General features: G+C 37.6%; 3 non-coding genes and 1 pseudogene across 3 annotated transcripts; 2 read left to right on the top strand and 2 right to left on the bottom strand.

Annotated features, from left to right (window-relative positions):
* Positions 1 to 4860: 4860 nt before the first annotated feature.
* TRNAF-GAA (transfer RNA phenylalanine (anticodon GAA)) lies at positions 4861 to 4933 on the bottom strand. Its single transcript has one exon. It is a non-coding gene; the product is annotated as a tRNA-Phe (tRNA).
* A 1469-nt stretch (positions 4934 to 6402) lies between these two features.
* Positions 6403 to 6475, top strand: TRNAT-UGU (transfer RNA threonine (anticodon UGU)). The gene has a single exon. It is a non-coding gene; the product is annotated as a tRNA-Thr (tRNA).
* A 1167-nt stretch (positions 6476 to 7642) lies between these two features.
* LOC126409473 (photosystem I P700 chlorophyll a apoprotein A1-like) lies at positions 7643 to 12728 on the top strand (annotated as a pseudogene).
* Positions 7752 to 7838, bottom strand: TRNAS-GGA (transfer RNA serine (anticodon GGA)). The gene has a single exon. It is a non-coding gene; the product is annotated as a tRNA-Ser (tRNA).
* Positions 12729 to 12735: the final 7 nt, after the last annotated feature.

The following is a 12735-nucleotide window of genomic DNA, read 5'->3' on the forward strand; positions in this document are numbered from 1 at the left end:
ATCTTCTCTTATTGAAATGAAAGATTGATGTCTTACTCCATTGATTCGAGAGAACAAGAGAACAATAGCCTGACAAGTATTGGGTTCGATTCAGTTCCAATTCGGATACGAAATAGAACCAACCATTGATTTTATCATTGATAAGGTGAATACCCAGTTAATTCAATGTTAGGCCTAATGAGTTAATAGGGACCTCAAAATAACCTCCTTTTGTCCTATGAACTTTGAGGTGTATGAAGTATCATATTTTACGCTTGAAGCGGAACGACAGGGACTCTATTGAGGTTGATCTAGGCCTAAGACAGACCTACGTCAAGGTAATCCTTTGAAACACTTTGGTATTGCTCCTGGATCAGAATATAAATAAAGAATCAGAGCACATGGAGCCATCTCGTTATCTTCATATAAAGATAAAATATGGTGGACTAACTGATTGATCCATCAGTTGATGAAAGAGCCCAATGCACAAAATGCATGTTGGGTCTTTGAAACAGTTCGAATCATTTCGATAATAATCAGTTTGATCTGTTTTACCGAGAAGGTCTACGGTTCGAGTCCGTATAGCCCTATACCTATATAATATATTATTTGATTGATGTATTGTATGCTTTTGTAGAGTAGAATTTTGTACCCATTTTATCATCTCATTAGCGCGGCCTATGGCCGGTTGGGCCATATAAGGCCATATAATATATAAATATAATATAAAGAAGGCATTCCTGCGTGTACAAGAGATCCCTAGGGATCTCAAAGTTCAAAAAGTTTATTCCATCCAATAGGCATTTTTCCAATATCGAATTACATACGACCTTTTTCCTCTTTTACTGCCCATGATGAAAGAGTGATTGATGCGCCTTAGGTATACCTAATCGCATTCAATCAATGAAGTCAAAATAATAACATGAGGCTAAAACAAACCTCCAACCCGGCCCAACCAGATAGTAGTAAGTGGCACGGATCTAGGACCTATTCTTGGATTTGTGGAAAAGAAAAGCCAGAGAAAAAAGAAACTCTTTCGTCAGTTTCGGTGTGAAATTGTATTCATATAACTGGACTAGCAAAGTCAGTAGTTAAGTAGTCATTTTTCTTTGTACAATACTAATTTTTTTGTATCTGAATCTACTCCAATTGCTCACCATTTGAATTCTACCAATTCATACTTTATGCAAGAAGATTAGGGTCTTTTGGGCTTGGAAGAGTTATGAATCTCTAGACCTAGATTCATCGCCTTTTTGTAAAACAACAATCAAAATTCATTATCTCTGAAACAATGAATTGATCTTAGTCTTATTTAATGAAAGAAATGTATCGACGTTTATTCTCTCTTCTATTTCTATGGGTATAGGTTTGGTTTATAGAATTAGAACCAATCGTTTGATAACGCACGATTAGACCAGAAATCTTTTATGGGGATCACTTCACTTATACTTATGTTATGATTTTATGATTTAAACTAAACGATTCCACTATCGGGCCACGCTCCGCCATGTGGGGATGCTGCAAAAAACTCCTTTTTTTGATTGCCCTGAAATCTAACATCTTGGTCTCACTAGGGGTTACTCCATTAACAAAACAAGGATTTTGAGTCAATCCAAATCGCGTAGCACTAAGAATTGGTCCGAAATGGAGTGACTTTTTCAAGACGTCTAACTTTAACTAAATAACTCAATAGGGGGTCAGGGTAATCCTATAATGAGTTGTTTTCTTATGTTATATGTAAATGTAAGGGTTCCTCAGAATTCAACGGATTGAGATTGAATCAATTAAGTATGAATCTGGTACAAGGAAAAGAGGGAATCTAATCGGTTCAAGCATTCCGTATCGAATTCATAGAAGATTCTACGCTCGGATCTGAAATGTTAATGAACAGAATAAAGGAATCCGCCAATGCTGCTAAGTCGCATATGTTATGCCGTAACTGTGGAATCATAAATACTGAACCTAGACATTCTATTGCATCTCACTATTATACTAGAATGAAAATCACTAATGACTATTAATACTAATACATAATAATAACTTAACTATATAACTATAACTCTTAAATAAAAAGAAAAGATAAAAAACTCTTTTATCTAAAGAAATTCCATTACCAATAAGTTCTAGTATTATAGTAGTTATATGGAGTTATTGTATGGTATATTTAGAAAATGAATTGTTTTTTCAGATTAATGAAAATGAATAAGTTTCAATTCATTAGAATTGAGAATGAATTTCATTCGTTTTTATGGGGAACCTGAGGAAAAAGAAAAATGAGAATTATTCGTTATTCTTATACTTATAATATAAGAGCATGATATGCCTACACCACACCAAGAAATAAGAAATATAATATAAATAAGTAAGTGGGTAAATAAGTAAGTGGGCTTCTGTTAGATAAATCTTGAAACAAGACATGACCCACATAAAACAAACTATGTGGTTCGATCACAATCAATTCTTGTTTCGAGTAAGCAGTTGGAGTTATGGATAAATTGACAATTACAATTCTAATTAATCAATGAATTCGGTATATTCTACATTCATAGGAGTACATCTATGTTTCTGCTTTACGAATATGATATTTTCTGGGCATTTCTAATGATATCAAGTGTTATTCCTATTTTGGCATTTATAATTTCCGGGGTTTTAGCCCCAATTAGTGAAGGACCAGAGAAGCTCTCCAGTTATGAATCGGGTATAGAACCAATAGGGGATGCTTGGATACAATTCCGAATCCGCTATTACATGTTTGCTCTCGTTTTTGTTGTTTTTGATGTCGAAACGGTCTTTCTTTATCCATGGGCCGTGAGTTTTGATATATTGGGCGTATACGTGTTTATAGAAGCTTTGATTTTCGTGCTTATCCCAGTTGTTGGTTCAGTTTATGCATGGCGAAAAGGAGCATTGGAATGGTCTTAGCTCCTGAATATTCAGACAATAAAAAGAAGGAAAGGGTTCCATTGAGACAGTTATGAATTCTATGGAGTTTCCGCTCTTTGACCGAACAACCCCCAATTCAGTTATTTCAACTACATTGAATGATCTTTCGAATTGGTCAAGACTTTCCAGTTTATGGCCGCTTCTCTACGGTACCAGTTGTTGCTTCATTGAATTTGCCTCATTAATAGGCTCCCGATTCGATTTTGATCGTTATGGACTGGTGCCAAGATCAAGTCCTAGGCAAGCCGACCTTATTTTAACAGCCGGTACAGTAACAATGAAAATGGCTCCTTCTTTAGTAAGACTATATGAACAAATGCCTGAACCAAAATATGTAATTGCTATGGGAGCCTGTACTATTACAGGAGGAATGTTCAGTACCGATTCTTATAGTACCGTTCGGGGAGTCGATAAGTTAATCCCCGTCGATGTTTATTTGCCAGGCTGCCCACCTAAACCAGAGGCAATTATAGACGCTATAACGAAACTTCGTAAGAAGGTATCTCGAGAAATCTATGAAGATAGAACGGGGCCCAACAGGAAATCGATGTTTTACTACTAATCACAAGTTTCATCTTGGACGCAGTACTCGTGCTGTAAATTACGATCAAGGATTACTCTATCAATCGACATCGACTTCAGAGATACCTTCTGAAGCATTTTTCAAATACAAGAGTTCAGTATCTTCTCACGAATTAGTGAATTAAATAGGATGTTTTGTGCAGAATAACAAACGGTGGATCAATCTTCATAAATTTCATCGTCAATGTCAAATACTCATATAAATATGTGGGGGAGATCAAGAAGATGCAGGGTCGTTCATCCGCTTGGCTAGTGAAACACGAGCTGGTTCATAGATCTTTGGGCTTTGATTACCAAGGAGTAGAGACTTTACAAATAAAGCCCGAGGATTGGTACTCCATTGCTGTCATTTCATACGTATATGGTTACAATTATCTACGTTCCCAATGTGCCTACGATGTAGCACCGGGTGGATTGCTAGCTAGTGTGTATCATCTGACGAGAATACAGTATGGTGTGGACCAACCGGAAGAGGTATGCATAAAAGTATTTGTCCCAAGGAGTAATCCTAGAATCCCGTCTGTTTTCTGGATTTGGAAAAGCGCCGATTTTCAAGAACGGGAGTCTTATGATATGTTGGGAATCTCTTATGATAATCATCCACGCATGAAACGGATTTTGATGCCCGAAAGTTGGATTGGTTGGCCCCTACGCAAGGATTATATTGCCCCTAATTTCTATGAACTACAGGATGCTTATTGAATGATAAGAAACTTATCTTAGCTTACAAGACTCAAGAAGGAGTATTTTTACGTTCTTTCTCGTCTAGATAGAGTAACTGGACTCTCATGTCATTCGTATTATGATGGGATAAAAAAGGGGGGTTCGAGGTTTATTTATATATAATTAATTCGAGTAAATTAATATTACCCAATATGCAATGCAAAGTATCATATCCATTGGGGGATGGGCGGAGCCAATAGGATGAATCAAAAGATACATCATGAACTATGTACCGCGCCCATCACTTAGATGGGCCCCGGAAAGCAAAAAATGTGGGAAGGGGCGAAAAAAATGGGAAAATTAAGAAATGAAAAGGGATCAGATTGGATTTGTACTGGATCGGAAATGATCTTTTCTATTCCTACCCCTCAACCCTCTGAACAGACGAGACTTCTGTGTCTTTCAGACAACTTCGGATATGTATGGAGTATTAACATGAGCCAAAGGAAGGATAGTAGGGACAAACAAAAAAGAAGAAGGAATATATTCCTTTGCCGATCCACAAGGGTCGGGATGTATGTTGTAGATACCTCGATGAATAACTACTAGACTATGAATGTAACGAATATGTATTGTATCCCGATCCATATTCATTTTCTCTTTGTATATATACATTTCGATACATTAACCATATGCCAGGAACCAGATTTGAACTGGTGACACGAGGATTTTCAGTCCTCTGCTCTACCAGCTGAGCTATCCCGACCGTCCTCTATACATTATCCTACTGGAGGACATGTATCTGTGTCAATTAATTTAAAGGTACTAAAGAAACATTACAAGTCCTGGGATTTCTTTTTCTTTGGATTTTTTTTAAACCTTTATTTGTAAGGGATATGAACTATGAATGATTCAATAATGGGATTCCTTGTATATCCTTGTATACAAATAATACATATACATATGTTATGGTTATGTTCGTTTGGACATATACTGCATTTAGCTGCTGAAGCAAGAGAGAAACTGCTAGGATCCGTTTGTCAAAGAGTCGAGCGAATGAATATCATATATAATTTTGACCCGCTTCTAATTTGGAAGCGCTGGCGAAAAAAGAGGATAAATGTTTAGGTCGTAAACTAGGCATTTCTTGGGGACTTGGGGATAGAGGGACTCGAACCCTCACGATTTCTAAAGTCGACGGATTTTCCTCCTACTACAAACAAATTGCATTGTTGTCAGCATTGACAGGTAGAATGGGACTCTATCTTTATTCTCGTTCGATCAGTCATTTCTCTCCCAGCCTTATACTCTGGAGTGAATGATTTTATCACTGAATATTTTATTTTTCTTTCAAATTGGAATCGATTCAGAACACAAGAGTTATGAACTAATTATTAATATATTTCATATATATTAATATATATAAATAAGAAAATAAAAAAAATAAGGATTCGGGTTGTGATTAATCGTTTGATATTTCAGTTGATATTTCAGTACATAGGATCATCCCCTCAGAGTTCCGATGGATAGATTCTTCTACCAACCCCTCAACCCCATTCGTTGGAACAGCTTCCATTGAGTCTCTGCACCTATCCTTTTTTGATTCTCGCTTTCTAGGAAAGGAACCCTTGTTTTCTGTAAACAGGATTTGGCTCAGGATTGCCCATTTTTAATTCCAGGGTTTCTCTGAATTTGGAAGTTACCACTTAGTAGGTTTCCATACCAAGGCTCAATTCAATCAAGTCCGTAGCGTCTACCAATTTCGCCATATCCCCCTTTCTTTCTTTTGAGGCCGGGACCCTATTGTGATTCCATTCCCCTCTTTCCTTTCTGTTAGAACCATTCAATTCATTAAATACCGATCCGATATCGGAAAAAATCCTATTTTTAACCCTTTCAGCTCTACCAGACCAGTGTTTGGTTCAATCAGAACCAGAAATGATTCTATCATTGATGTATCCGCAATTCAATATGGATAGCTATATCCCACATATATCTGCCTCTCCTCCGCGCATTTTCCCTGCTCGATATGAAATAGTGGAACGGTCAATATTCTTCTTCTTTTTCCTATCTTTACGAATAAAATCAGAGGAGTGCATAATCTCATTATGATCCAGATTGCATTCTTAGGCTAGATCCGTTATAACTAAATAGACTAGCTTAGCTATAATAAGCTAAGATCACAGCAGCTTACTGAACTAACTCACTATTTTATTTTTATGTTATGTGAGTTGAGCCCGCTTAGCTCAGAGGTTAGAGCATCGCATTTGTAATGCGATGGTCATCGGTTCGACTCCGATAGCCGGCTTTTTCCTATCGATTTTTTATCCATGATTGATAATGTCTCCTTGAGATAAAGGAATAGTGAAAAGACTCTTCCCTTTTTTCTTCCAAATCTCGGGTTCCCGATCTATTATGTCTATGTCGCAGGAACTTACATTCCAATTCAATTATGAGTAAAAAACTTATTGGAGCAGTTGTATCTCTATAGAACAAATCGTGGGATACTTACTTACCATGTATACATATATACAAAATAATACGGGTATTGATACAATTCATCTAATTTCTCTTTTTAGCATTAGCACTTCAGTGGGTTTCGCTTTGTTTATCGTTTAGTTCAGTCTTAAGGTTTATCCTATTCTTTAAAATAAGGAGTCTTTATGTCTCGTTACCGAGGACCTCGTTTTAAAAAAATACGCCGTCTGGGGGCTTTGCCGGGACTAACTAGTAAAAAACCTAGGTCCGCAAGTGATCTTAGAAACCAATCCCGCTCCGGGAAAAGATCTCAATATCGTATTCGTTTAGAAGAAAAACAGAAATTGCGTTTTCATTATGGTCTGACGGAGCGACAACTACTTCGATATGTTCGTATCGCTGGAAAAGCAAACGGTTCGACGGGTCAAGTTTTACTGCAACTACTTGAGATGCGTTTGGATAACATTCTTTTTCGATTGGGTATGGCTTCAACTATTCCTGGAGCCAGGCAATTAGTTAACCATGGACATATTTTAGTTAATGGTCGTCTAGTGGATATACCAAGTTATCGCTGCAAACCCCGAGATATTATTACTACGAAGGATAAACAAAGATCCAGAGCTTTGATTCAAAATCATATGGATTCATCCTCCAACGCGGAATTGCCAAAACATTTGACTCTGCACTCATTGCAATATAAAGGGGTAGTCAATCAAATAATAGATAGTAAATGGGTCGGTTTGAAAGTCAATGAATTGCTAATCGTAGAATATTATTCCCGACAAACTTGAACCTAAAATACCCAGCAAAGGTTAGGACAATTTTGTCCCTTTTTTCGCTGAAAGAAGTAGAGGGATTTGATACGGATTTTGATCCCATTCACGTATCGCAAATGGATCAGCAGTGATATTTTCATTCACTGTCCGCTCTTTTCTTCCCCCTCTTTTTGTTCTTTTCCTTTTACGTATCACAGCACAGTAATTAGGAATAGAAAAAATCTCTATAAAGAAAGAAAAGAAGGGTCTTTCTCTTCTCTTAGAATAACGGTATCAATTGGTATTTGATACATTGTGTGGTTGGTAACGTTGGTGAATTAGATGAGGATACGGAAAGAGAGGGATTCGAACCCTCGGTAAACAAAAGCCTACATAGCATTTCCAATGCTACGCCTTGAACCACTCGGCCATCTCTCCTACATAACCTTATCTTATTAATTATGACCCAGAAACCAAGTGAATAGCGAGTCACTCATATTATTTAGTACAGGTACGACCGATCCATTATCATATCAAACTTTTTGTCAAGGAACGATCTTCCTTCAAGTTTCGAGGGATAAAAAAGAAAAACGTATTCATCCTTGTCAAGACGACGGACGCTCCCATCTTATTGATATTTGATTTCTACCGGATTAAACCAACGGGTTGGAATGAATCAACCGATGGATCCTTTCCAGTTTCATTTCAGATTTTTCAAAAATAATCCCTCCCATGAGCTATGGATCTATTACAAATTGATGAATCATCCCATGGATTTTCATTCTATAATCTTATGGTGTCTACACGCTATGCACACAAAATGGATAGTTATCCTTACCCCATTTTTATCATGGAATGCTTATTCCATTTTTTTATTATCATAATGAAATCCAATTTTGGTTAGGTTATGATAGGATAGGTTATTGTTTATTATATTAGTATTAGAATCTGTAGAAAAAATTCCTTGATTCTTGCATTTCAATGAAATAGCTAATAGTCTCATTGGTATACTACTAAATTGGAATCGAAAATCCAACCGTATTCAAATAGTTCCTTATTGATCCCTTCCCAAAAGTACTGAGTAAAAGATCCACATTTTTTGATTTTATAATTAGTTTAATTAGTTATTAGTCTTTTTTTTTATGTCATTTCGTATCGTACAATTCCTTTGTTGTGGGATCATTTACCCGCGAGGGGTAATGAGAAGAATTATAAAATGGATTGCAAACTATGCCTAGATCTCGGATAAATGGAAATTTTATTGATAAAACCTCTTCAATTGTAGCCAATATCTTATTACGAATAATTCCGACAACTTCGGGAGAAAAAGAGGCATTTACCTATTACAGAGATGGTGCGATTTGATTCCTTTTTTCTTACTTACCACTCTATTTCATTTATTCTTATTCTTACAAAAAGAGACACGATTCGGTATGGAAAGAAAAAGATTGGTAAAAACCTACGCTTGGTGAAGGTGAAGTTTGGAGATAGAGCAATCCCTTCTGTCGTGTATCCTCGATTGATGCAACCTCAGATGCTTCAATTGTCGATTCTAGTATTGAGCGAAAGGTTACACCTATAGGTTCTGTATTGCATGTCAATTCTACTGTAATAGTGCCAATAGGTGGCATAGGGGAAGAAGCACTACACCTAGGAATCAACAAAACGAAAACTTTGTTATATAATTCCCCCTTCTTCTTATCGGGATCGGGACTACCAAGAATGGTTAGGACAACAAACATCCATCTCGTTCGTACTTTGGATACCCGTATAACCATCAAAGATCGTTGAAGTGACTAATTCCTGGAAATAGGGGGCGTTAAGAACAAAGAAATTGCTGGAGTTACCATTTTTCTCTAAGAAAGACCAACATGTTTGGTATTAAGTAAGAAAAGACCTCTTGCAGGAAGGCTGGCTAGAGATTTCTTGTAAAAACACTAGCCCCTGTCAGTTCATAAGGAAAATATTTAAATCTTTTTGGTTTTGGTTTGATTCCATGGATTATTTCCCTTAATATTATATTATGCGCAGAAGGGAGGAGCCGTATGAGATGGAAATCTCACGTACGGTTCTGGAACGGAGATTCTTGGAATGAACGACCGTAACGGATGTCAGCTCAATCTGAAGGAAATTATGCGGAAGCTTTACAGAATTATTATGAAGCTATGCGACCAGAAATTGATCCCTACGATCGAAGTTATATACTCTATAATATAGGCCTTATACACACAAGTAACGGAGAACATACGAAGGCTTTGGAATATTATTTCCGAGCACTAGAACGAAATCCATTCTTACCACAAGCTTCTAATAATATGGCCGTGATCTGCCATTACGTGCGACTATCTCTACTATAGAAATAGAAAGAAGGAAAGAAAGATCAAATCCGCTAGTATTAAAACCTCCTATTGCTAGTACTAGGAAATCTAAGGAGAAACAAAAAAAATAGGCTTTCTACATATCCATTGTCCAAAGGGGAACGATTTTTAGAAGCTGTAGCAAAAAAACAGACTTCATAGAAGCCGATATATGAAGAACTAAGTATAGCCCTTATACTAGATTCTATGGATAAAGGATCTAATTGATAAAAGAAGCACCGTAAAGATCAATTATTGAGGTTTTTGGCCGATACAATAAGACCTGCTTACTTATGTATGTCATAATATGACATAAAAGTTAGGAATCAACTTATGTAATAGGGTTGATCCACTAAGGTATTGAGCAGCGGTGTAGTATCAGATCCCAAGGAGAGTAAGTCCTTTTTTCTTATCGAAGAAAGTCTTTTTCAAAGATTCTATATGAATTTCTAGACGAAACCGAGATAGTTAACTTTCAGAAAACTCTAATGATAGAGGGAGATATCTATGCTTCATTCTTCTGAGAGTGGGAGAAGAGATAAAACTGATTATTGATCCAAATCGGAGTTTGAAACTCATGTAATTAACTTAACCTCTTCAGGTTATTTGATTTGGCTAATCCAAGAAGGGATAGATCTCCGATAAATCTCATTCAGCTAGATACGGTAGATTAAGAAAGATGTAACGCCAAAAAAGAGTTGACTGCTGAGCCGTATGAGGCAGGAAACTCTCAAGTACGGTTCTAAGGGAAGGAATTGACCTACCTATTCCGACCGGGGAGAAGAGGCCATTCGACAGGGAGATTCAGAAATTGCGGAGGCTTGGTTCGATCAAGCTGCTGAGTATTGGAAACAAGCCATAGCGCTTACTCCAGGTAATTATATTGAAGCACAGAATTGGTTGAAGATCACAGGGCGGTTCGAATAAGAACACTTTCTTTTTGAATTGAATTCACTTAAATTGTTTGTTGGATCCATCAAATAGATTGTTGCCCCGGGGGAATCGATAGAGGAATTTCATTATATCCCTTCTAAGATCGTTCTTTTTATTTCATTTGGTACCTTATAGGGGTAGACGATATATGCATATGGCACAGAATCTCTTCCTTTCTCTTAGCGATTGCTAACTAATCAAAAAGACGTCTAAAATCGATATCGGGATATTTCTTATCTTAGTCATTAGTAATGACTAATGAGAGATCTTGTGATTTGTAATGGCGTAATACGTTGCATGTAACGTAGTATACAAGTAGACCCATCTAGGCACTCATACATCGAAATATGAGTAGACTAGGTTGGGCCAAAAAGTTGTTTTTGGCTCGCGTCGGGAAGGGATTTACAAAAAAACGGTCCGTTGAGCACCTCATAGATATGTCATAATAGATCCGAACACTTGCCCCGGATAGACTTCCATATCATAATTGCTCATAATTGCTCTAGTGAATAACTAAGGAAAATTGTGGGGGATAGAAAGGAACTAATCAGAAATATATATTTCTCAGAGGTTCACTAATTACTTTACTTTTTGTTGGCGGGTCTCTTCGTATGTGTTGTCCGGAAAGAGGAGGACTCAATGATTATTCGTTCGCCGGAACCAGAAGTGAAGATTTTGGTGGATAGGGATCCCATAAAAACTTCATTCGAGGAATGGGCCAGACCCGGCCATTTCTCAAGGACAATAGCTAAGGGCCCTGATACTACCACTTGGATCTGGAACCTACATGCTGATGCTCACGATTTCGATAGCCATACCAATGATTTGGAGGAGATCTCCCGAAAAGTATTTAGTGCTCATTTCGGTCAACTATCCATCATCTTTCTTTGGTTGAGTGGCATGTATTTCCATGGAGCCCGTTTTTCCAATTATGAAGCGTGGCTGAGCGACCCTACTCACATCGGACCCAGTGCCCAGGTGGTTTGGCCGATAGTGGGTCAAGAAATATTGAATGGCGATGTAGGCGGAGGTTTCCGAGGAATACAAATAACCTCTGGATTTTTTCAGATTTGGCGAGCGTCGGGAATAACTAGTGAATTACAACTTTATTGTACTGCAATTGGAGCATTGATCTTTGCAGCGTTAATGCTTTTGCCGGTTGGTTCCATTATCACAAAGCTGCTCCAAAATTGGCTTGGTTCCAAGATGTAGAATCCATGTTGAACCACCACTTAGCAGGGTTACTAGGACTTGGGTCTCTTTCTTGGGCAGGGCATCAAGTACATGTATCTTTACCTATTAACCAATTTCTGAACGCTGGGGTGGATCCTAAGGAAATACCACTTCCTCATGAATTTATCTTGAATCGGGATCTTTTGGCTCAACTTTATCCCAGTTTTGCAGAGGGAGCAACCCCGTTTTTCACCCTGAATTGGTCAAAATACGCGGAATTTCTTACTTTTCGTGGAGGTTAGATCCAGTAACAGGAGGTCTATGGCTAACCGATATTGCACACCATCATTTGGCTATTGCAATTCTTTTCCTGATAGCTGGTCACATGTATAAGACCAACTGGGGCATTGGTCATGACCTGAAAGATATTTTAGAGGCTCATAAGGGTCCGTTTACAGGTGAGGGTCATAAGGCCTCTATGAGATCCTAACAACGTCATGGCATGCTCAATTAGCTCTGAATTTAGCTATGTTAGGTTCTTTAACCATTGTAGTAGCCCACCATATGTACTCTATGCCCCCTTATCCATACCTAGCTACTGATTATGGTACACAACTTTCGTTGTTCACGCATCACATGTGGATCGGTGGATTTCTCATAGTTGGTGCTGCTGCACATGCAGCAATTTTTATGGTAAGAGACTATGATCCAACTACTCGATACAACGATCTATTAGATCGTGTCCTTAGGCACCGAGATGCAATCATATCACATCTTAACTGGGTGTGTATATTTCTAGGCTTTCACAGTTTTGGCTTGTATATTCATAATGATACTATGAGCGCTTTGGGGCGTCCCAAGATATGTTTCAG

This window comes from Nymphaea colorata, unplaced genomic scaffold (genome assembly GCF_008831285.2).
Source record: "Nymphaea colorata isolate Beijing-Zhang1983 unplaced genomic scaffold, ASM883128v2 scaffold0370, whole genome shotgun sequence".
NCBI classification, from domain to species: domain Eukaryota; kingdom Viridiplantae; phylum Streptophyta; class Magnoliopsida; order Nymphaeales; family Nymphaeaceae; genus Nymphaea; species Nymphaea colorata.